This window comes from Oncorhynchus keta, chromosome 25, assembly GCF_023373465.1.
Source record: "Oncorhynchus keta strain PuntledgeMale-10-30-2019 chromosome 25, Oket_V2, whole genome shotgun sequence".
Classification (NCBI taxonomy): domain Eukaryota; kingdom Metazoa; phylum Chordata; class Actinopteri; order Salmoniformes; family Salmonidae; genus Oncorhynchus; species Oncorhynchus keta.
Window position 1 is genome coordinate 999063 of NC_068445.1, and position 24849 is coordinate 1023911.

The 24849-nt window shown below is 41.0% G+C and overlaps 1 protein-coding gene across 2 annotated transcripts in view; it reads right to left on the reverse strand.

Annotated features, from left to right (window-relative positions):
* The window catches only part of LOC118357991 (SH2B adapter protein 3-like), a 61145-nt gene that overhangs the window by 17184 nt on the left and 19112 nt on the right, over positions 1-24849 (reverse strand). The gene's annotated exons all lie outside the window — the stretch shown is intronic.

Consider the following 24849-nt stretch of genomic DNA (forward strand, 5'->3'; position numbering starts at 1 on the left):
TCATTTCCTGGTTGCTAAAATTCTACACTGCTCACTCAATTACAGTTTATGTGAGAAAACAAGCTCTTTATTATGTAGGAAATCATTGTGCCATCTAAATAGCTGTGAAATATTGTTTAATAAGATGAAATACAATTTCTACACCAGTTTCAAACAGCGGTTTTAGTCCACCAGCTTCAAACAGTTGTAAAAACTATATGTTTTGTTGTGTTACTGTGTAGAAAGAAGAACATTTATGAATTCAGTGTATTGCTAGTAGTTTTGAATATTGTCCAGGTCTCGGTTTATATGATCAGGACTATTTTCTAAGTAAGAGAACATTAAAAACTGAACCTGTCTTCTCTTGAGATTAAAGCCTTATTTATATTTATACTGCAAGATATGAAGTGCCACAATGATGTTTGTTTTTCAAATTATGTATTTTATTGAAACAGAAGTATGAAGTAAACAGCCCACATTATTATGAAAAATAAGTACCTTTTTTTGTGATTTTATAACAGAACATTGCATTTGGTTGTTTTTTAAAGTCCACAACAATGCTTAAAACCCATCAGGAGAACACTGGGAAGAATCTGAGAAATTTAGATTTTTGGGTGTAGTTACCCTTTAATTTAAGTGCACAACTAGCCAGAGGTTGTTTTTTAGCAGTGTTTTTGTAGCACCCTTGATCGTAGAGTTTGCAAAACAAGTACCCACTGGATTGCTGAAAATAATCATAATATTCTGCCAGGTTACTTTGTAGTTAACATTTCATTGAGAAGGTTTTTGTGAAAGCCTTTCCATCTACCAGAAGACTGTTTGACTTAGCATCATCGCTACACAAAGTGATAGACGCTCGCACCGCACACAGACGGGCATTCTCGTTGTCTCTTCAGAAAGTTGCAGGAAATATCTTGGGCAAATTAAATCATTTTCAATACATTTAGTTGTTCCTAGTGATTATTCACCATCTTCATTAGGTGTTTTCATAATTTATCTACAGATAATCACCAACAAGTTGAGGCCTAACAGTAGCCTATACAATTTAAGGAGACAAATGAACGGCTTTCTCACCGATGCGATAGTCTACGCTGACTGACGAGAAGTGTCACTCACTTTAGCGTCACGGTCTGGCAAGCCCCAACATCCTAGGAAAGGAAACCTGGGAAATCCTTTGTGGATTTCGACTCATCGTTACCACTTACATTACTTACATGGGGCGAGCAAATTCACAAGGATCATGCTCTCTCCATCAGTGTAAAGAAATTTGACTGCACAGTATAGCTACACAGTATAATGACGAGATACTCATGTCGCCGCCCTAACAATAGGAGTTGTTGTCCCAAAGGCGGAAAGGCAGGTGAGAAATTTAGGTCCAAAATAAGCCCATAGAAACGCTTGGGCTTATTTTGGACAGATTTTGGCGAGAGTGAAACCTTCCTCTCTGCAGTGTTTCCCTGTCATTGCTCGCTTTAATGCACCAGAAGATGCATTTCGTTCATTCTAGCGGGAGAGGACTCGACGTACTAGTGAATTTAAACTTTTAAATGAAAAGTAGCCTGAAGTGGTAAATGAAGCCGGCTGAAAATGAGTCTGTAACCGATGGATTTGAAAAACAGTGTGTATGTGTGTGTGTATATCAAGGTTATTATTAGTAAACAAAAACTTAAAATAAAATCTAAGATTGGAAAAACGATTTAGTAAACCGAAATAAAAACTATAGGCTACTGAAACTGACTGCAAAACTAATTTAAGTTTTTTGATTTTCTATGTGGCAAAAATCAAATGGGTTTAATCAAGCTTTTTTTCAAATGGGCTTTTCTAGCTTCTGAATCTGGCATGTAAAATGCTGCCAGTAGACGGCAATGTTTCAAATAGGCCTATCTTGTGCAATATTATCATTAGCTATCAGAAGCTAACAGGGAATAAGCCTTATATGGGATTATTTTGAGTGATACAGCTATAATTTTATTTTTACAATTCGGTCAGGATTCGCCTCCTGGTATCATATGAACACACATAAGACTTGGAACATTTTTAGAATTACAGGAAATGTGCTTTGAAAATACACATTTTTCTCTCTGCCAACAAGAAGGGTGTTTGGTGTCTCATGGGTTGCGAGGTGGGCGTTTGTTACTATTCCGATACATAACAATGCATCCGGACTTTTGTCACATAGGAAATTTGTATTACAGGACCATCTGAAATTGTATATGAGTACTATAGGCCTAGAACACATAAATAGCTCCTAGCCTCCCATGCATAAGGCTACTTTCTGCTGTCAGACTCTGCATGCTCATGGGGCTGACATCGCCGGTCCAAATGGAAGCTAATAGCAGTAGCTCATGGATGTGCATTTCAACAATACTGTGTAACTCCAGTAATGGATTTCGCCTTTGAGTTGTCTCGCTGAAATAGTCTTACTCTTACAAATGACTGCTTGACTTGTCTTGTTGCTCGGTCCACACAGCAGACATTGTGGGCTAGGTTAGGAATGCTGTGTTGCACGTGTAGAGCTATATTTTTTGTGGCGACATTACTACATCTACCTACGTTATGTAGGTATGCACGTCAGCTTTGACATCGGTTTTGCACGTCGGCTTTAAACTAGACAGACATCAGGCCAATGCTAATGTTGGCATTTTTAGCTAATCTCGTCCGATTACGATATGCTTACTGATATATTGTGCATCCCTAATTACCATGGGCTGCTCATTTCTATTTCTCAATGGTACCCGTATCCAGGGTAGATAAAGCAACCTTCTATTGGGCCTCCTGAATGGCGCAGCGGTCTAAGGGATTACTACAGACCCGGGTTCATTCCCGGGCTGTGCCACAACCGGTGGTGGCCAGGAAGTCCAACAGGACGGCGCACAATTGGCCCAGCGTCGGCCAGGTTAGGGGAGGGTTGAAAATACAATTTAAAAAAGCACTAAGTATTTCTTTAAAGACGTTGCTGCTAGTGATGCGATTTATAAAACGTTTTATACTTGCTTTTAAAACAGCCTAGTTTGGGTTGTAAATAACTCTTGTTTATTATGCGCAACTTGTTTAAAATCCTTCACTATATCAGCAGGGTACTCTACTCGTTAGGTTTAGTGTTCTCCACTACAAGCACGTCATGTGTGGATATATTTGCGTGGGGATTAGCAGTTTCCTTGTTCAATAAGGAGACCTGGGTGGGTTTCTTTTTCATACCAGGCTTCAGAGTATTGTTTTGTTTTTGTTTTTAATTAAACTTTATTTTATTTTCTATTTTTGGAAACATTTTTATTGGATCAGTTATTCTTGTAATATGGCATCTATCCTTTCCCCACCTGACTCTACATGGCCAGGCCTAACCTCATGAGGGACAACTGGAGGGACACTATTGCTAGCTGGAATGTTAAATCTTTAAAATCACATAGTGAAACGTAAAAGGGTTCTTTCTCAATCATATCACCTTAAAGTAGATATCATCTTTCTTCAGGAGACATCTCTGCACTTTCGACCACTCTCTTTTAAAAAGGGGGGTGGATCGGTCAATCATATCATTCCAATTTTCATTCTAAAGCTAGAGGAGTCAACATTTTAATTAGTAAAAACATACCATTCGTAATGTCAAGTGTAGAGGCAGACTCAGCAGGCCGTCTCATTATTGTAGTAGGAAGACTGTATAATACACCTGTTATCTTAGCTAACATTTATGCACCAAATTAGGATAACAGTTAATTTGGCACAAATGCATTTTCTCGATTACCAAATTTGGACACACACTAATACTAGGTGGTGATATGAATTGTCGCCCAATCTGGATCATAGCTCTCCTAAGGTATCATCTTCATCAAACACAGTATCCAAAAATTAGCCATTTCTTACGACACGGCATATCTGATGCTTAGCGTTTCCACAATCCCATAGTAAGGGAGTATTATTTTTTCTCACCAGTTCATAAAGACCTTTCATGAATAGACTACTTTTCCCAAGACAATAGATTTCTGCCACTTATCACTGTGTGATTACCAAGCTATAGTCATTTCAGATCATTCTCCCCTTACTATGAAACTACTTCTACTTAACTCACTCCTGCAATCAGAAGAAACCTTGGTTGCTTTTATTTCATCTTAAATTGAGCTATTTCTCAAGCTTAATCAAACCCATGGAATGTCTCCTACAACAGTATGGGAAGCAATGAAGGCTTATCTAAGGGGACAAATTATTTCGTACAGTGCGATTAAGGAAGTGCAATATTCAACGCCTAGGAGAATTTACAAAGAAATCTTGGATTTGGATATGGCATATTCCCACTCTCCATCTGCAGATTTACTAAAACAATGTTTGACAGAGTTGGATCTTCTTTCAACTCGACAAGCTGAAAATCAAATGAGTAAATCTCAATACAAAACTTATGAACATGGAGAGAAATCAGGGAAAATGCTGCAAAAGCTGCAAATCAAACCATACCTGAGATAACGGACAAGCTGGGTAACAAATGTATTGATCATTTAGAGGTCAATTCATGCTTTCATAAATTTTACTCACAATTATACACTTCGGAATCAGCTGGTAATGCCACCTTACTCGACACCTTTGAGAACTTAGATATTCCTACAGTTGAGCCTAAGATAACTGTTCTTCTAATTCAGCAGCTATCTGTAGAAGATATTGTGTTGGTAATTAAATCTATGCAGTGTGGTAAATCCGCTGGATCCGACAGATTTCCGAGTGAATTATGTTTTTTTTTTAATTCTCAGATCAACTCTCCTCTTGCTTTCCGTACTTGAGGAATCGTTCCCCTCAAACTCTTTACCCTCAACAATGAGAAGCATGTATTTCACTTATTCTGAAAAAGGGAAAAAACTATTGAGTGTGGTTCATTTAGGTCAACTTCTTTACTGCATTGTGATGTAAAGATACTTTCTAAGATGATTACCTCCCGTTTTGAGTCAGTACTTACCTCCATTATAGATTTCATTTTTTTTAAATCATCATTATTTTTTCAACATCAGACATCTTTACAATATACTTCATAATCCCTCTTCATCTGACACTCCAGAGATGTTATCACTTGATGCCTTCAAATACCTTTGATAAAGTGGAGTGGGATTATCGATTATATACTCTCAAACAATTTGGATTCGGTCCCAATTTTATGTCCTGGATCAAAATTCTTTACCCCCATAGCTGCAGTGCGCACAAATAACAATAATAATATTTCAAACTTCAACGTGGAACAAGACAGGGTTGTCCTCTATCCCCAAGCCTTTAGCCATAGCAATACATAATTACACCACTATCAAAAGTATTTGAAGAGGGGGCTTAGAGCATAAAGTCTCACTCTATGCAGATAACATGCTATTATATATGTCTGACCCTTTAACTGGTCTTCCAGACATCCAGATTCTACTAAAGACATTTGATAAAATATCTGGGTATAAGGTTAAAAAAGTGAATTGATGCCTATTAATACTTATGCCATGAAAACTTATTTTAGTCATGTGCCCTTCAGAGTCACTACACAGAAATTTCAATAATTAGGAATTTGAGTCACACACAATCTCAAAGATCTCTATAAAGCAAATTTCCCTTGATACCAGGCTGTATCACATCCGGCCATGATTGGGAGTCCCATAGGGCGACGCACAATTGGCCCACCATCGTTCAGGTTTGGCAGTCATTGTAAATAAGAATTTTAACTTGCTTAGTTAAAATAAAAAATACAATTAAAAAACACTCAGCCTGAAACAGAAACTTGAACACTTCTTTGGGCGGAAGAATTAACAATTAAAATGAATGCATTACCTACATTTTTATACTTATTTCAATGTATTCCTATCTTTTTGACCATTTTTTTTATCTCCATAGATAAACTGATATCTGCTTTTATCTGGAACAAGAAAAGAAAACCCTTGGATACGTAAGAGCGTATTGCATCTTTTGATAAATTACTACAAAAGTTTGATATTCCTAGATCCCATTTCTTTAGATACAAAACTACGCAATTGTAGGCCTCTTCATACTCTAGTCACTTCCCTTCACGCCCACCTATCTCCCTTCTAGATTCTATTTTTAAAGTGAACCATTATATCTACACATTATTAAAGTCGCACAATCTGGATTCCCTTAACTCTCCCGAGCCCTCTTTCGGCTAGGGAGCAGTATTTTCACATTCAGATGAAAAGCATGCCCAGAGTAAACTGCTACTCAGGCCCAGGAGCTAAGACATGCATAGTATTAGTAGATTTGGATAGAAAACCCTCTGAAGTTTCTAAAACTGTTTGAATGATGTCTTAGTATAACAGAACTCATATGGCAGGGGAAAACATGAGAAAAATCCAACCAGGAAGTGGGAAATCTGAGGATTGTAGTTTTTCAAATGATTGCCTATCCAATATACAGTGTAAATTGTCAGATTCCACTTCCTAAGGCTTCCACTAGATGTCAGTCTTTAGAACGCTGTTTCAGGCTTCTATTGTGAAAGGGGAGAGAATAGGACCACTCACAGTAGGTGCCTCAGCTGAAAGCCTTTAGTTGTTGATCGCGCACGGCCATGAGCGGGAGCTCCGTTCCCTTTCCTTTCTAATGAAAAGGGAATTGTCCGGTTGAAACATTATTGAAGATTTATGATAAAAACATCCAAAAGATTGATTATATACATCGTTTGACATGTTTCTACGAACTGTAATGGAACTTTTTTGACTTTTCGTCTGGACTTTGTGCTCGCGCCTTGTGCATTTGGATTAGTGAACTAAAACGCGCAAACAAAAAGGAGGCATTTGGACATAAATATGAACTGTATCGAACAAAACAAACATTTATTGTGGAACTGGGATTCCTGGGAGTGCATTCCGATCAATATCAAAGGTAAGTGAATATTTATACCGCTATTTCTGACTTTTGATGACTCAGATTATTGCAGGGATTATCGCAGGGTAGGACCGGTTATTAGTAAACCAGCAACATCAAATGCCTCCCCCCTAGCCGCAGGACGATGCTGACCAGAGGGATGGCCCCGGGGATGAGGAGCGGGCTGGGTGGCAAAAATGGAAATCACGGATGATGTTGGGATCCAGAATGTCCTCCACCGGAACCCAACAACATTCCTTTGGTCCGTACCCCTCCCATTCCACCAGGTACTGCAGCCAACCCCCACAACATCAGGAGTCCAGTTGGGATCTGACGACATAGGAGGGACCTCCCTCAACGTCCAGAGGTGTCGGAGGGGTGTCGTGGGGGACAGCATCAGCCAAGGGACCAGGAACCAACGGCCTGAGAAGGGAGACATGAAAAGAAGGTGAAATAGAAATACCTGGATGTCCAGTGACGACAGCTGTGTGCACCCAGGTCAGCAGCCGATCCCTTATCCCCGTAGGAACGTAGATGCGCTCATGAGGACAGGTAGTGGGTGCGGGCTCTCTCTCCAGAGCCTGGCAAATGTGCACATCTACATCCCAGACCACAGGGGCTACGACTCGAGAGGAAGGGATTATGAGTTAATTCAGGACAGGACCCTCTCCCGAGTCGTAGAGACAGGACAAGGCATCGGCTTTGGTGTTCTTTGAACCTGGGGGATAGGTCAGCGTGAAGTCAAATCTCGTAACGAAAAGGGCCCACCTTGCTTGGCGTGGACTCAGCCTCCTCGTTGTCCGTATGTACTCCAGGTTCTGATGGTCAGTGAGGATGACGTCCTCAAGCCAGTGTCTCCACTTCTCTAATGTCAACTTCACCACCAAGAGCACTCGATCACCAACGTCGTAACTCCTCTCGGCAGGGGACAGATTCTAAGAGTAATCCGCACACGGATACAATTTTTGTTATAACCTTGTCATTCAAACAAAACTGACCCCACTCCCACCATAGAAGCATCCACCTCCACCACAAAGGGTATCGTGGGATCTGTACGTTTCAGCAACGGGGCAGAGGTGAAATGTCCCTTCAGTAGGCGGAAGGCCTCGTCAGCTGATGGACTCCACACCAACCTACCGGGACCACTCAAGGAGAGAGGTGAGAGGAGCGGCGATGGGGATAAAGTTCCTGATGAAACGACAGTAGAAGTTGGCAAACCCCAAAAACCGTTGTAACCCCTTTATGGTGGTTGGGACTGGTCATGACCTGACTGCATCTACCTTCTTGACATCCATCTTCACTCCCTGCGGGCTGATTTGGTAGCCTAGGAAAGAGACAGCCTCCAGATGAAACTGGCACTTCTCCGTCTTGACAAACTGTAGTTAGCCAGGAGGCGTTCCAGGACTATTCGGACGTGAGCGATGTGATCCTCCAAGGTAGCAAAGTAAACCAGGATGTCGTCAATATGCACAACCACCTGGAGTCCAATAATGTACCGGGAACACATTGTTGACGAATGCCTGGAACACTGACAGAGCATTGGCTAAGTCAAATGGCATCACCAAGTACTGATAGTGACCAGACATCATGCTAAAAGCTTTCTTCCATTCATCCCCCTCCCAGATGCGGATGACAGGCCCCGATGAGCTGTTCGATGGCTGCCGTCACCAACGGGAGAGGGTAACGGTACTTGGTGGTGATATCATTGAGTCCTCTGTAGTCAATACATTAGGTGTAACACTCCATCATTCTCAGTCACGAAGAAGAAGCCTGCAGACGCAGTGGATGTGCAGATGAATCATTGTTGGAGTGCATCATGGATGCCACCGACAGAGGGTAGTTGCATCTGCGAAGAGCCTGCAAGCAGGCCGATGGCACAGTCCCAGGGGCGATGAGGAAGGAGACAGGTGGTGCGGGTTTTGGAAAATACCTCCCGCAGGTCCTGGTATACCTCTGGGATGTTGGACTGAAGGGCAACCACAGGACTCAAACTGACATGGAACCACAGGGGATGAGCAAGTAGGTCCTCCTGCATTCTGGTGCCCAGTCTGATTTTCATCCTCGACCATGAGATGTTGGGGTTATGGCGTTGAAGCCAAGGGAGGCCGAGGATGATCTTGTGAGCTAGTGCACTGGTGATGAAGGGAATGTTCTCCTGATGGATGGACTCCATGGTGAGGGTGAGTGGTTTGGTGATGTGTGTGATGGTCCCGGAACCTAGTGGCCAATTATCAAGGGCTTGAAGGAGATGAGAGCGGGTATGAGGTGATGGTAAGAGAGGATGGGTTTGGTCAAAAAAAGGTCCCAGTGGCACTGGAACCCACTAACGCTGTAGAAACATGAGGGACAGTCGACTAGTGTGATCGACACCACAAAGGGTTTAACAGAAAGTGATGAAGAGGGGATACTCACACCTGCCCAAGGAGGTGGAAGATGACATGACCGTCCCTTTGCTCTCGTGGATCCCGAGTTGGGACGTACCGGACACTGCTGGAGCCCTCCTTGACCACAATAGAGACAGACCCCCAGCTGTACCCATCTGTGTTGCGCCACCGCGGGGAAGCGTGTGACCCCTACCTCTATGGGTTTAGGCCCTGATCCAAAGTGTTCACCGAGGGAGGGAGAGAAGCGATTTGAGTACCGACGCTCGCGAAATAGGTTATCCAGAAGGATGGCCATTGCGATGAGTGTGTCAAAGGAGAGGTTGTCATTTCGACAGGCCAGTTCTGTCTGGACCTCCTCGCGCAGTCAAAGATAGCCATGAACACCTCATATGAATCTAGCTCCTCCCTCTCGTGTCTCCCAGACGGCCACGGTCCATTCCAACGCCCGCCAAATCAGCAGAGAAACAACCATGGCAACCTTGGACCTCTCGGCAGTTGGGGCTTCCACCTGGTGTGAGGCAGCACTGTAGTAGGAAGCCACGGCATTTAGATGGGGTGCCGTCATATTCATCTGTAAGGGACATATGGGTGTCGCTGACCTGAGCGGGTTGTTGAATGGGCTGGTGTGCTGGATTGACTGGTGGTGGAGTATACTCTGCTAGTTGAAGTCAAAGCCTTTCGTGGATGTTTGAGACCCTGCTAAGAACCTCTTCCATAGCCTTCCCCAGTTGCGCCAGCTGGTCGTGACGTTGACAAAGTAAGTATCCCTGTTCGTCAACCATCTGGGAGATGTTCTGATTTCCTGCTGCTTCCATTTGTAGAGGCAGCATTCTGTAACAGACGCTGGGAGCCGAGAAGCAGGTGCAGGTGGTAAGTTTAATAAAACAACGAATATGGAACGATACAACATTGGAGTAGCATCTTGACATGAAACACAGAAGCAATACTGCCTGGGGAATGAACCTAATGGCATTCCATATAAAGGAGAGGTAATGAGTGAGGTAATGTCCAGGTGTGCCTCATGATGAACCACAGGTGTGTGTAATGTTTGATGCCATGTACGTGTGATTATGGTTGTTAGGACCGGTGGTTAGTAAACCGGCTACGTCGAATGCCGGAGGGGTGGTGCGGGAGTACATGACAGCATGCTCCCCCTACTTTATTGCATGTTTTGAACCCAAAATGGACAGATTTCTGGATATCGATTTGAGACCTTTTCTAAGATACTGGAGACCTATAGAACGTTCTGCCTTTATTGTATTATTCAGTGTGGCACCACAGGAGGCCCCTTTAACTTATTATGGGCAGGTGGGATAGCGTCCCACCTGGCCAACATCCGGTGAAATTGCAGAGCACGAATTTCAAATTACGGAAATATAAATATTTAACATGAATGAAAATACAAGTATTAAATATCAAAATAAGGCTTAACTTCCTGTTAATCCAGCCGCTGTGTCAGATTTTCAAACGCGCTTTATGGCGAAAGCACACCATGCGATTGATTATCTGAGGACAGCGCCCGCATACAAAAACCTTTGTATTTTTCAACCAGGCAGGAGCGACACGAAAGTCAGAAATAGCTAAATAATAAATGCCTTACCTTTGAAAATCTTTGTCTGTTGGCACTCCAAAAGGTCCCAGTTACATCACAAATGGTCCTTTTGTTCGATAAAGTCGTTCTTTATATCCAGAAAAACTCAGTTTAGCTGCGTAATTCATTCAATAATCCACCGGTTTCCCTTCTTCAAAATGCATACAAAATGAATCCCAAACGTTACCAATAAACTTAGCCAAACAACGTTTATAAAATCAAAACTCAGGTACCCTAACACATAAATAAACAATACAATTTAAGACGGAGAATATTATGTTCATTACCGGAGATAAATAACAAAGAATGCGCTTTCACTCACGCGCATGGAAACACTACAGCCAAAATGGGAGCCACTTCGAAAAACTACAACTTTCTCATTTTTCCAAAAACCAGCCTGAAACTGTTGACATCTAGTGGAAGCCCTAGGAACTGCAATCTGGGAGGAGTTTGCCTCATAATAAAAATGAAAGCCATTGGAAACAGTGGAAGGCTGATTTTCTTTTTGTGGGATGGTTTGTCCTCAGGGTTTCACCTGCCATATCAGTTCTGTTATATTCACAGACATAATTTTAACAGTTTTAGAAACTTTAGAGTGGTTTCTACCATACATGCATATCCTAGCTTCTGGGCCTGAGTTACAGGCAGTTTACTTTGTGCACGCTTTTCATCCGGACGTGAAAATACTGACCCCTACCCAAGAGAGGTTAAACAGTTCTATGGGCAACATGCTGGCATTTTACTACTCTTCTAGCTAGACATCTTATACAATTTAAGTGGAAGGATGGTTTCTTCCTACTTTTAACCATTGGAAAAGTAATCTATGCAACATCTCAAGCTAGAGAAAATACACTACTCCATCCTATCCTTTGTAGAAGACATGGACCCAGCTAATTTCACAACTCCATAAACCAACCCAAATTAGAATGTATCATTTTTAAACTTTTTGAATAATATTATTTTTAGCTATTTGATAATATTGCTCATTGTATACAATGCCTCATTTAAGTCTGATTTTGGGTTGGTGCTCTGTTAGAGCATGGGTGGGGTTGGTGTGGGTTTGATTTGGTAGAAGATCAGTGTGTTTTGATTTAATATGCACTCAAATATCGAATGGAGACCACTTTAGCGCATGTTAATTTTTCACTCATGTTGGGTAGGCTACTCCGGTTATTTCGCTACGTGACATTCTTCCCAACCTCTCCCGACCAGCTGGCGCAACTGGGGAAGGCTATGGGGAAGGCTATGGAAGAGGTTCTTAACAACCCGCTCAGGGCTCTCCAACCCTGTTCCTGCAGCCACAAGTGTTTGGGCAAGTGAAATCTGTTCGGGAACATTAAAAGTAACATGTTTTCACAACTAAACATATTTCAACTGTTGAAAGCCCCTCTCTCTGCGCACTGGAAAAAGGAAAGGAGAGAGGGGAGAAGATGGAAATGCATGGTGGTAAGATATTCTGGAGCTAAAGCTAATATGTCAGCCTATTAACTACGTTACTATTCTATTCAAAAAGCAAATACAAATTCACTATAATTATAGGCTAACTGTACCAAAAACGTATAAATTTAAAAAAATATTTCTGCCATGTGTAATATGCGGTAGGCTGTGCTTTGTATAACGGGACAATCATTTTAATTACGTTTTAATCACGTTTTTGGGGGGCTTATCCTAATAGGCCTATGCATATACAGTGCATTCAAACAAAGTACTAAGTAAAGAGTCTGAATACATATGTAAATATGATTTCAGTTTTTTACTTTTAAAACATTTGCTAAAATAAAAACTGTTTTTGCTTTGTTATTATGGGATACTGGGTGTAGATTGATGTGGGGAAAAAACAATTTAATCAATCAAATAAAAATAAAATTAGGCTGTAACGTAACAAAATCTGGAAAAAGTAAAGGGGTCTGAATACTTTCCGAATGCACTTTAGCATATGCATAAGCTCTAATATGCATATGTGTTAGGTTTTGAAACAACATCCAAAATGACCATGTTGAACATCTTTCTTCAAATTGATCAATCACAGTGATGTGAGTTAACCGTTTTGATGTGATTTTCAACTGCATTTGGATTTATGACAGAGTGGTTAATAATAAAGCCCTGAGTACCAGGCCATTAGAGAACTGATGATCGTTAGAGGTGGGTACTACTAACATGTTCAGAGTGCACAATAGTAGATTATCGTGACTCAACACGTAGAACATGATGGGAGCTAACATGATGCAGCCCGACTCCCAGTGCAGGCTAGCTTGCTTCACGAGCCATTGTTTACAGATGGCTCGTTGCGGAAGCTTCTATAGCCTGGCGTCCGGGATCAATGAAATCTAAACGAGTCGGTTTCACCAAAATAAAGTTTCCAGTACTACGGAGGCATAATCAGTATCTTTTAGGAAAAATACTTACGATTCTACGTGTTGAATGTGTCCTTCACTGTTAAATATGCATTTAAAACCCATTTTCTGTCTGTAGAAGTGGGAGATTACCTTGTACCTTACTCTCGCATGACTCGGTGGTCTAGAATGGACTACAAAGGGAGGCATAAAATGGGAGACCCTGGATAAAAACATGTTTTAAAATGCTCGTTTGATAGTGAAGGACACATTCAACATGTCAAATCGTTCCTAGAGATATGGGATATGCCTCTTGACTGGAAACTATATTTTGGTGAAAGCGAAAAGTTTTGATTTTGTTGCTCAAGGACACCAGCCTACGGAAGCTTCCGCAACGAGCAGTCTAAACAATGGCGCAACAGGCTAGCATGTGTAAGTGGAGCAGGCACAGTGCGCGTTATAACAAGGAACAAGGGTTCAGCTGCACTGATATAGACTGTCTGGATCCGTGAGACACATTTGACAGATGTAAAGAAATTAACACAAATTCTAGTACCAGACCATTTATGTTCTAGTATCGAAAAAATACAGACGTTTTGGTATACCGTGCAACACTAGTTCGCTGATGTGTGTGTGTGTGTGTTGTGGGCAACAATGCTCATCGCTCTGTGATGGACCTGTAACCACAGTGCTAGTGCACGTGATCTTGCAGAGTTGCCTGTGGAAAGCCCCTAAGTGGAGCTTTGTCTCTCATCTAGCCTACCTCTGTCTCTGCAACCCCTTTCCTCTGCTCCCTCAGTCTCTGGTCATTTTCTCCCTTTTAAATCACATTTCCCCTTTCTTTCCCCTATCACTCTGTCTATGCCTCCCCTCTCTTTGGCTGTGTGCCCCTACCCCTCCTGTGTGTGTGAAACATGGTACTGTGTGTGGATTACAGTCTTTAGCCTGTACACAAGATGAGAGGACCCGTGTGATTGACTGATCTGCCTGAATAGCTTTTTACAGAGCCAGGGCCAGTGTACACAGACCAACTGACAGACAGAGCCAGACACACCACCACTAAGCCCCTGAGCCACGAAGGCAGCTTTATCGGTGCTGCACCTCTGGGCCTGTTTTGCCGGGGCCAATCCCTGTTATTTTAGGAGCCCCGGTCAGAGGCCAAAACTGCAGAGCTGTACATGTTTCATTCTGTGCCCAGCAGTGGACAAAGACAAGGGAGAGCAAATGTCTGGAGTGTACACTCACAGTCTCCCACTTGTACCAGTCCTCCTTATCTCTGATTGTTTGCTTCTGTGCTCGCACACATGCACAAACTTAAACGTATGCACGTGCATACACAAAATGTTGAAAAAGTCAAGGGATCTGAATACTTTCCGAATGTACTGTATAGACCTATAGTAAGATTATTGGTAAGAGAGCAGCGTTTTGGTCCTGAGGACAGTGCATGGAGAATGGAGTGATTTGACCATTTTGGGAAACGGTTTAGCCTGAAAGTGAGACTAACAAAAACCTCCACTCACAGTAAGTGTTAAAATGTAATGTATTTTTTAAAGGAGCAGAGGTCAATCAAATACACATTGTTTTGACATCCAGCATCAGCATTGCCTGTTTACTTGACCGCTGCTGCTTAAAGACATTTAAATACTATTTCAGTGACAGCAGGTTTTCCTAGTTTAAAATCGCAAAACATACATTATCAAAATGGCAGCTTGGGTGTTATGTGCAAAATTATCAGGATCATTTTACTGCGCTACAATTCTGATAGAAACATGGCACGTTACATTCAGATCTATTTCCACCGGAGGACACTTGCCAGTCTACACTTAAGGAGGCCACTGACACATTTTAAATGGCGGAAAGCCATACATCTCAATAAGCACATTTAAAAGCAACATTGATTAACCACACATTGGCCTTTGCACACAGTCACTGTCAGTGTGTGAACGGTTTCTCACGTGGACATACACAATAATATGCGTAGTGTCAACTCCCATACAATGGCTAGCCTATGATTCCTTACTAAGCTTGAACAAAAAAATGTGTAATTATAGCACATAATGAAAATGGTGGCATTTTAATTAATTCAGGTCTAGTGGGCATATTACTTAGCAGATAATACACTGGCAATGCCTTTATGCCTGCCTGGAACAAGCAAACTAAATGCATAGATTATTTTTGCCTACATAATTCTACCATTTCAAGATTGCCAAATTGCTTAGGGTTTTCGAGAAACAGGACCCTGGTAAGAGAAAGACAGTTGGTTTGATATTGAGACCTGAGTGATGAAAACTGAAACTGCAGTGTCTAGTCACCTCTTTGGATGATTATGAACTCTGTACTAGAGCCAGTTTAGTTGGTTTTCATTTGTTTGTGTGCGGTAGGCTAGTAGCAGGTGTTCTGATTTATACATTCCAGAAAATATGGTGTTTGGTTTAGGGATGTTAATGGTTAACAATTAATCAGTTAGCCGCTGAAAATACATTGGACCGGTCATGCTTATCGGTCTATAGGTTAATTTGCATAATTTAGTGGAATTAAATTGGCGCATGTGTATTTTCGTTCGTCGCCGTATCTTAATCACATGGTGCACAGCACACAGAGTCTAGTTTGAGGAGCGGAATGGCCTATCACCTATCAGACAGCGCAAGAGCTGCTCCTCAAAAAGCTGGTACTGGAGTGAAACCTGCTTTTATAAACCCAGTCATTGTGCAACAAATAACAATTCTAAACGCAATTGCGTGTTCAAACTGTTTTGATGGATACGATTAAAAATACATTATTTTTATTTCGCGATCTAAACACGTAAATAAAAGTGTGCCTCCCATTCGAGTGCATAGGCTATAGTCAACAGTAAACAGGCAATCAGCGCGTCACCCACCAATACAATGTGAGCTTGAGGCAGTATACTTGTTTGAAACCTGAACGTTTTACTTTACCTCAAATAACGAGGAATGTCTTATCTTGCTTGAAATTAGCCGTGCCAAAATCCAACCGTAGAAATGTCGCTGCAATTATTTTATAGACTTCCTCCTGCCGTTAACCTCTCTAGGGTACGTGAAACGCTCATCAACAGCCAGTGAATCCGCAGGGTGCCAAATTCAAAACAACAGAAATCCCATAATTAAAATTCCTCAAATATAAAAGTATTTTACACCATTTTAAAGATACAGTTCTTGTGAATCCAGCCACAGAGTCCGATTTCAAAAAGGCTTTACGATGAAAGCACACCAAACGATTGTTAGGTCAGAGCCAAGTCACAGAAAAACACAGCCATTTTTCCAGCCAAAGAGAGGAGTCACAAAAAGCAGAAAGAGATAAAAATGAATCACTAACCTTTGATGATCTTCTTCAGATGACACTCATAGGACTTCGTGTTACACAATACATGTATGTTTTGTCACGTAAAGTTCATATTTATATCCAAAAATCTGAGTTTACATTGGCGCGTTACGTTCATAGTTCCAAAACATCCAGTGATTTTGCAGAGAGCCACATCAATTTACAGAAATAATCATAATAAACATTGCTAAAAGATACAACTGTTATGCATGGAATTTTAGATCCACTTCTCCTTAATGCAACCACTGTGTCAGATTTCAAGAAAGCTTTATGGAAAAAGCACATCATGCAATAATCTGAGTACAGCGCTCAGAGACCAAAACAACCCAAACAGATATCTGCCATGTTGTAGAGTCAACATTAGTCAGAAATAGCATTATAAATATTCACTTACCTTTGATGATCTTCATCAGAATGCACTCCCAGGAATCCCAGTTCCACAATAAATGTTTGTTTTGTTCGATAATGTCCATAATTTATGTCCAAATACCTCCTTTTAGTTTGCGCGTTTAGCCCAGTAATTCAAATTACTGGGCGCGATCACTAGGTGCAGACAAAAAGTCAAAAAGTTCTGTTACAGTTCGTAGAAACATGTCAAACGATGTATAGAATCAATCTTTAGGATGTTTTTAACATAGATCTTCAATAATGTTCCAACCGCAGAATTCCTGTCTTCAGAAACGCAATGGAACTCAAGCTAACTATCATGTGAACGAGCGTGGCTCTCTGGCAGACCTCGGACTCATTCCCTTCTCATTCGCCCCCACTTCACAGTAGAAGCATCAAACAAGGTTCTAAAGACTTGACATCTAGTGGAAGCCTTGGGAAGTGCAATATGACCCCATAGACACTGTGTATCCGATAGGTGAAGAGTTGAAAAACTACAGACCTTAGAATCCCCACTTCCTGGTTGGATTTCTTCTCAGGTTTTTGCCTGCCATATGAGTTCTGGTATACTCAGACATCATTCAAACATTTTTAGAAACTTCAGAGTGCTTTCTATCCAAATCTACTAATTATATGCGTATTCTAGCTTTTATGGCTGAGTAGCAGGCAGTTTAATTTGGGCATGCTTTTCATCCAAAATTCCCAATGCTGCCCCCTACCCTAGAGAAGTTAACCAGCATTTCTCCCCTGTCCTATTGGTTTTCATATCAACTTTCTTTCGTTGTCCAAAAGCCAAAAGGCACAATCCTAATCATATTAGCAACTCATCCTGGTTGCTGCAATTAGATTCCCCCTTTAAGTTTCTAACTGAAATTTTTGCAATTTCTCTGTCACATATGGAACCGCTCGCATGAGGGGTGCTGTTTAGAAAGGTGTTTTCGCCAAAGTTTGCATTTTGGCAATTGCTTGAAAATGACATTTTATTAGCTACTTCATTAAATCAAATCTGATTTGGCACATGCGCCGAATACAACAGCTGTATGTATACCGTAACACTGCTTAACCAACAATGCAGTTAAGAAAAATACCCCCCCCAAAAAACGTAATAATAAAGTCAGTGTGCGGGGCACCAGTTAGTCGAGGTAATTGAGGTAATATGTACACTACCGTTCAAAAGTTTGGGGTCACTTAGAAATGTCCTTGTTTTTGAAAGAAAAAGAACATTTGAATGGGGGAAAAAAAGCTCAACTAGGCAGAACAAATTCTTATTTACAATGACGGCCTAGGAACCGTGGGTTAATGGCCTTGTTCAGGGGCAGAACGACAGATTTTTACCTTGTCAGCTCAGAGATTCCATCCACCAACCTTTCGGTTACTGGCACAACGCTTTAACTACTAGGCTACCCGCCGCCCCAAAATAACATCAAATTGATCAAAAATACAGTGTAGACATTGTTAATGTTGTATTCTATTGTAGCTGGAAACGGCTGATATTTAATGGAATATCTACATAGGCGTATAGAGGCCCATTATCAGAAACCATCACTCCTGTGTTCCAATGGCACGTTGTGTTAGCTAATCTAAGTTTATAATTTTAAAAAGGCCAATTGTTCATTAAGGACACCCTTTTGCAATTCTGTTATTACAGCTGAAAACTGTTGTACTGATTAAAGAAGCAATAAAACTGGCCTTCTTTAGACTCGTTGAGTATCTGGAGCATCAGCATTTGTGGGTTCGATTACAGGCTCAAAATGGCCAGAAACAAAGTACTTTCTTCTGAAACTCGTCAGTCTATTTTTGTTCTGAGAAATGAAGGCTATTCCATGTGAGAAACTGCCAAGAAACTGAAGATCTTGTACAATACTGTGTACTACTCCCTTCACATAACAGCAAAAGCTGGCTCTAATTAGAATAGAAAGAGGAGTTGGAGGCCCCGGTGCACAACTGAGCAAGATGACAAGTACATTGGAATGTCTGGTTTGAGAAACAGACGCCTCACAAGTCCTCAACTGGCAGCTTCATTAAATAGTACCAGCAAAACATCAGTCTAAATGTCAAAAGTGAAGAGGTGACTCCGGGATGCTGGCCTTCTAGGCAGAGTTGCAAAGAAAAAGCCATATCTCAGACTGGCCAATAAAAAGAAAAGATTAAAATGAGCAAAATAACACACACTGGACAGAGGAAGAGTGGAAAGAAGTGTTATGGACAGACAAAGCTAAGTTTGAGGTGTTCGCAGAAAAAATGAAGATGCCGGAGGAGTGCTTGACGCCATCTGTCAAGCATGGTCAAGGCAATGGGGTGCTTTGGTGGTGATAAAGTGGAAGATTTGTACAGGGTAAAAGGGATCTTGAAAAAGGAAGGCCATCACTCACAGGCATACCCTGTGGACGGCGCTTAATTGGAGCCAATTTCCTCCTACAACAGGACCCAAAGCACAGCTCCAAACTATGCAATAACTATTTAGGGAAGAAGCAGTCAACTGGTATTCTGTCTATAATGGAGTGGCCATCGCAGTCACTGGATCTCAACCCTATTGAGCTGTTGTGGGAGCAGCTAGAAAGTATGGTACGTAAGAAGTGCTCATCAAGCCAATCCAACAAGCATGGGGTGAAATCTTCAGATTACCTCAACAAATTGACACCTAGAATGCCAAAGGTCTGCAAGGCTGTAATTGCTGCAAATGGAGGATACTTTGACAAAAGCAAAGTTTGAAGGACACAATTATCATTTCAATAAAAAATAAAAACATTTATAACCTTGTTAATATTGTGACTATATTTCCTATTCATTTGCAACTCCTTTTATGTATGTTTTCATGGAAAATAAGGACATTTCTAAGTGACCCCAAAGTTTTGAACAGAAGTGTACATGTAAGTAGAGTTATTAAAGTGACTATGCATAGATAATAACAGAGTATCAGCAGCAGCTTAAAGGGTGGGGGGGGCAATACAAATAGTCTAGGTAGCCATTTGATTAGATGTTCAGGAGTCATGGCTTGGGGGTAGAATCTGTTTGGAAGCCTCTTGGACCTAGACTTGGTGCTCCGGGAACCGCATACCTTGCGGTAGCAGAGAGAACAGTCTATGACTAGGGTGGCTGGAGTCTTTGACAATTTGTAGGGCCTTCCTCTGACACCGCCTGGTATAGAGGTCCTGGATGGCAGAAAGTTTGGCACCAGTGATGTACTGGAGCCGTACGCACTACCCTCTGTAGTGTCTTGAGATCGGAGGCAGAATAGTTACCATACCAGGCAGTGATGCAACCCGTCAGGATGCTCTCGATGGTGCAGCTGTAGAACCTTTTGAGGATCTGAGGACCCATGCCATGTCTCCTGAGGGGGAATAGGTTTTGCCGTGCCCTCTTCACGACTGTCTTGGTGTGCTTGGACCATGTTAGTTTGTTGGTGATGTGGACACCAAGGAACTTTAAGCTTTCAACCTGCTCCACTACAGCCCCGTCGATGAGATTTCATTACAGCATTTGCATGTTCAATAATAGGCTATAGCCTTTAAGACAATAGGCTTGCCATTATTCCATGTTTTCATTAAGCTCTTAATGAAAAATGTCAGTTCCTTGTATGTATGCATAACATGTTTTTTTATTTTACTGTTTGAGGGGGAAAAAAATACAGTTTATTGATCAGTTAATGAGGGTTGGTTCGTCGGAACCAACATTGACAGAAATTTGCATCCCTAGTTTGGTTATCTATTCTGTTCAAATTGATATTGTTTTTTTACCAAATAGTCTAGGCCTAGATTGCAATATCACTTCATATAATATCATAAGGACATAAGCATATGGAAATAGGCCTATATTACATTACATCCCAATAATGGATCATTGTAACATTATATAAATACTATATTAAAAAGCAGAAAAACATTTCCCCAATAGCAAATTGTGGAACAATTCCCACAATTTCATGCAAAGTTTGAGTCACTTCACATTCCTAGTTCCATAACGATGTAGTGACTAAGCCTAAACAAGAAACTCACTGGTGTGCATACTGATAGCCTAAGAGAAGACAGTACAAATTTGCGTAGCTTTAACTTTGATTAAAAAGAACAAGAAGGCAGAGGGTTATTCTGAGTACTAAAGCATGTCTTTTTCATCACTCATTACGTTTCCTGTAACTCTTGAGGGCGTCTAATTGAGTAACTGTTTTCACTGGCTTAGGCTACATTTTCAGATGCTTAGTTGTGGTATGCAGTGTGACTGAAATTAACGCTGCATGTTGCTTTGTGAGTTTGAAGTATAGGCCCTAACAAAAAACAGATGGCCGATGAGGTTTGGTAGTATAAAAAGTATTTTCCATTTCCAAACCATGGTCAAATGCATCTTTTTAAAAAAATGTATTTTTGTTAGAGTTCAGACTTTATTTGAAATGTTCAGTTGGGAAATTGTATGAATTTATACCATTACAGAGTAGGATGTCAAGTCTCAAAAAAGTATTTTCAGTCAATCACATTTCATGGCTTTTCGAAAGGGCTCACAGAACTTGTTTTTCCACACTGTCGCCCAGTGTTAGTTATGAAGATGAGATGTTATTGAAACAACTGGGACAAGCAATGTAACATTCATAAAGTATTTTTAGGAAAAGGTTTTTGTCAAAAATGCACCTTACATCAGATCATCTTGAAACTTTCTCTGTAAAGCTAAACTTCTATCAAGGTTTTATATGGTCTATAATTGGTTTCTCTTTTCATTATCAGTATCCTTTTTTGGCGTATTGATATCCATAAGATCCATAAAATCTGGATGTGATGGTTATAGATGCACCGTATATTCGCTTCAGAAGATAGTGAATTCACCACATTGTGTAATTGTTCTGAGATGTATTCTTCAGACTTTCACTGAAGCAATTGTTGACATCTTGAAAATGATGTGTTGTAGCGAAGATTCTCTTGGAAACTATATACTGAAATGCATTTCTCATACATGGCAGTAACATTTCTTTTGATTTTCCCATGATGTCAATTGAAGAGGCGCCGAGTTTGAAGGTAGGCCTTGAAATACATCTGCAGGTATACCTCCAATTGACTCAAATGATGTCAATTAGCCTATCAGAAGCTTCTAAGGCCATGACATCATGTTCTGGAATTTTCCAAGCTGTTTATAGGCAAAGTCAACTTGGTGTATGTCAACTTCTGACCCAATGGAATACAGTGAATTAAAAGTGAAATAATCTGTCCGTAAACAATTGTTGGAAAAATTACTTGTGTCATGCACAAAGTAGATGTCCTAACTGACTTGCCAAAACAATAGTTTATTAACAAGAAATTTGCGGAGTGGTTGAAAAACGACTTTTAATGAGTCCAACCTAAGTGTTTGTAAACTTCCAACTTCAACTGTATATAGACAGGTGTGTGCCTTTCCAAATCATGTCCAATCAATTGAATTTACCACAGGTGGACTACAAACATCTCAAGGATGATCAATGGAAACAGCATGCACCTGAGCTCAATTTCGAGTCTCATAGCAAAGGGTCTAAATTCTTATGTAAAAAAGGTATCTGTTTATTTTTTTAAATAAAAAAATGTATAAAACCTGTTTTTGCTTCATAATTCTGGGGTATTTGTGTAGATTGATTAGGAAAAACATTTAAATCAATGTAAGAATAAGGCTGTAACATAAAATGTGGAAAAAGTCCAGAGATCTGAATACTTTCGAAGCACTGTATGTCAATCTACTATCCCCATAGTACAAAAAGGTAAACCTATTCTATTCTAAATATTCCAAACATAGTCTGGGACAGTTGTGGGATGCGATAGATCCATAGATCCCAAATTAATACAACCACTAGCATCAAAAAAACTGTTTTAAGTCGCTTTGGATAAAAGCGTCTGCGAAATGGCATATATTATTATATTATGTGGCTGAAGCAACAGATCAGAACGTTTAGCTTAAAATGTTTATAAACTATTAGGCTATTTATTCACATTATAATCGCAGCAATGCACACATGGTAGTAGGCTATAAGCACAAAAGTTCCATTAGCACAAAACACCATTGTCAAAAGTGACCGCAAATGCAATTATGCATGTAATGCTTTTAGTTTAAAGATGCATTTATATGGTGAAAATTATCTTCCACAAACTTGAAACTCACGCACTGCGTATGTATGCCACTTAGGCTCTACACCCCTTGTAAACTCATTAATCCGCTTTACATTTCAAATCAGTTATTTGGACCCCTTTTGTTTAAATAATATTTGTTTCAAAAGCTACATAGGGTGTGCGACTATGATTAGAAAAAGGTTGCAGAAAAAGGCTTTGTTTCTTATGCTGGGCATCATTCACAAGTGATAATATGTATTTCACAACTGATAGGCTAATATTGTCACCCATTAGACTATTCGTGATTTAATCTTGTCTTTACATATACTAAATAATATAAACTCAGCAAAAAAAAAGAAACGTTCCTCTCAAAGATAATTCGTAAATATCCAAATAACTTCTCAGATCTTCATTGTAGTAATGAACATGCACCTGTGGAACGGTCGTTAAGACACTAAGGTCACAGTTATGAAATCTTAGGAAACTACCGAGACCTTTCTACTGACTCTGACAAACACCAATAGAAAGATGCCCAGGGTCCCTGCTCATCTGCGTGAACGTGCTTTAGGCATGCTGCAAGGCAGCATGAGGACTGCAGACATGGTCAGGGCAATAAATTGCAATGTCCGTACTGTGAGACACCTAAGACAGCGCTACAGGGAGACAGGACGGACAGCTGATCGTCCTCGCAGTGGCAGACCAGATGTAACAACACCTGCACAGGATCAGTACATCCGAACATCACACTTGTGGGACAGGATGGCAACAACAACTGCCCGAGTTACACCAGGAACGCACACTCTCTCCATCAGTGTTCAGCCTGTCCACAATAGGCTGAGAGAGGCTGGACTGAGGGCTTGTAGGCCTGTTGTAAGGCAGGTCCTCACCAGACATCACCGGCAACAACGTCGCCTACGAGCACAAACCCACCGTTGCAAACCCACCGTCGCTGGACCAGACAGGACTGGCAAAAAGTGTTCTTCACTGACGAGTCACGGTTTTGTCTCACCAGGGGTGATGGTTGGATTTCCGTTTATCGTCGAAGGAATGAGCTGCAGGCAATCTCAACGCTGTGCGTTACAGGGAAGAGATCCTCCTCCCACATATGGTACCCTTCCTGCAGGCTCACCCCTGACATGACCCTCCAGCATGACAATGCCACCAGCCATACTACTCGTTCTGTGTGTAAACGTCTGGGACCTGTTGGATTGGAGGGTGAGGGCTAGCCATTCCCCCCAGAAATTTCCGGGAACTTGCAGGTGCCTTGGTGGAAGAGTGGGGTAACATCTCACAGCAAGAACTGGCAAATCTGGTGCAGTCCATGAGGAGGAGATGCACTGCAGTACTTAATGCAGCTGGTGGCCATACCAGATACTGACTGTTACTTTTGATTTTGACCCTTTGTTCAGGGACACATTATTCAATTTCAGTTAGTCACATGTCTGTGGAACTTGTTCAGTTTATGCATCTTGTTATGTTCATACAAATATTTACACATGTTAATTAAGTTTGCTGAAAATAAACGCAGTTGACAGTGAGGGCGCTTCTATTTTTTGCTGAGTTTGTGTGAAAGTTGTTTTGATTTAGAATGGACCATTATCATGCACCTGTATCGAAACCGGGTCAGCGGGATGTCATCTATGCACTTGAATAGTGAATGGAGGACACTTTTCCCCACGGTTTATTTTCATGCCAGCTTGGTAGGCTATACTGCTGTTGTAAATATAAGCAATGTGCTTAATGCGTGTGTCTATAGTACCCCTTAGGGTACTACATCTATTGTAGTTACAAAGTTAACACTCGATGAGAGCCCAATATGGTTACTGCTCAGAGAAGGACCATGCCAGCTGAACTTAAATGTTTATGTCAAGCTTTAGATCACCTGTATTTGACAGCCAGTTTAGGTAGAGCAACCTAAACGTCACTTCCAAATTATCAGTGCTCTTGCAGCAGCA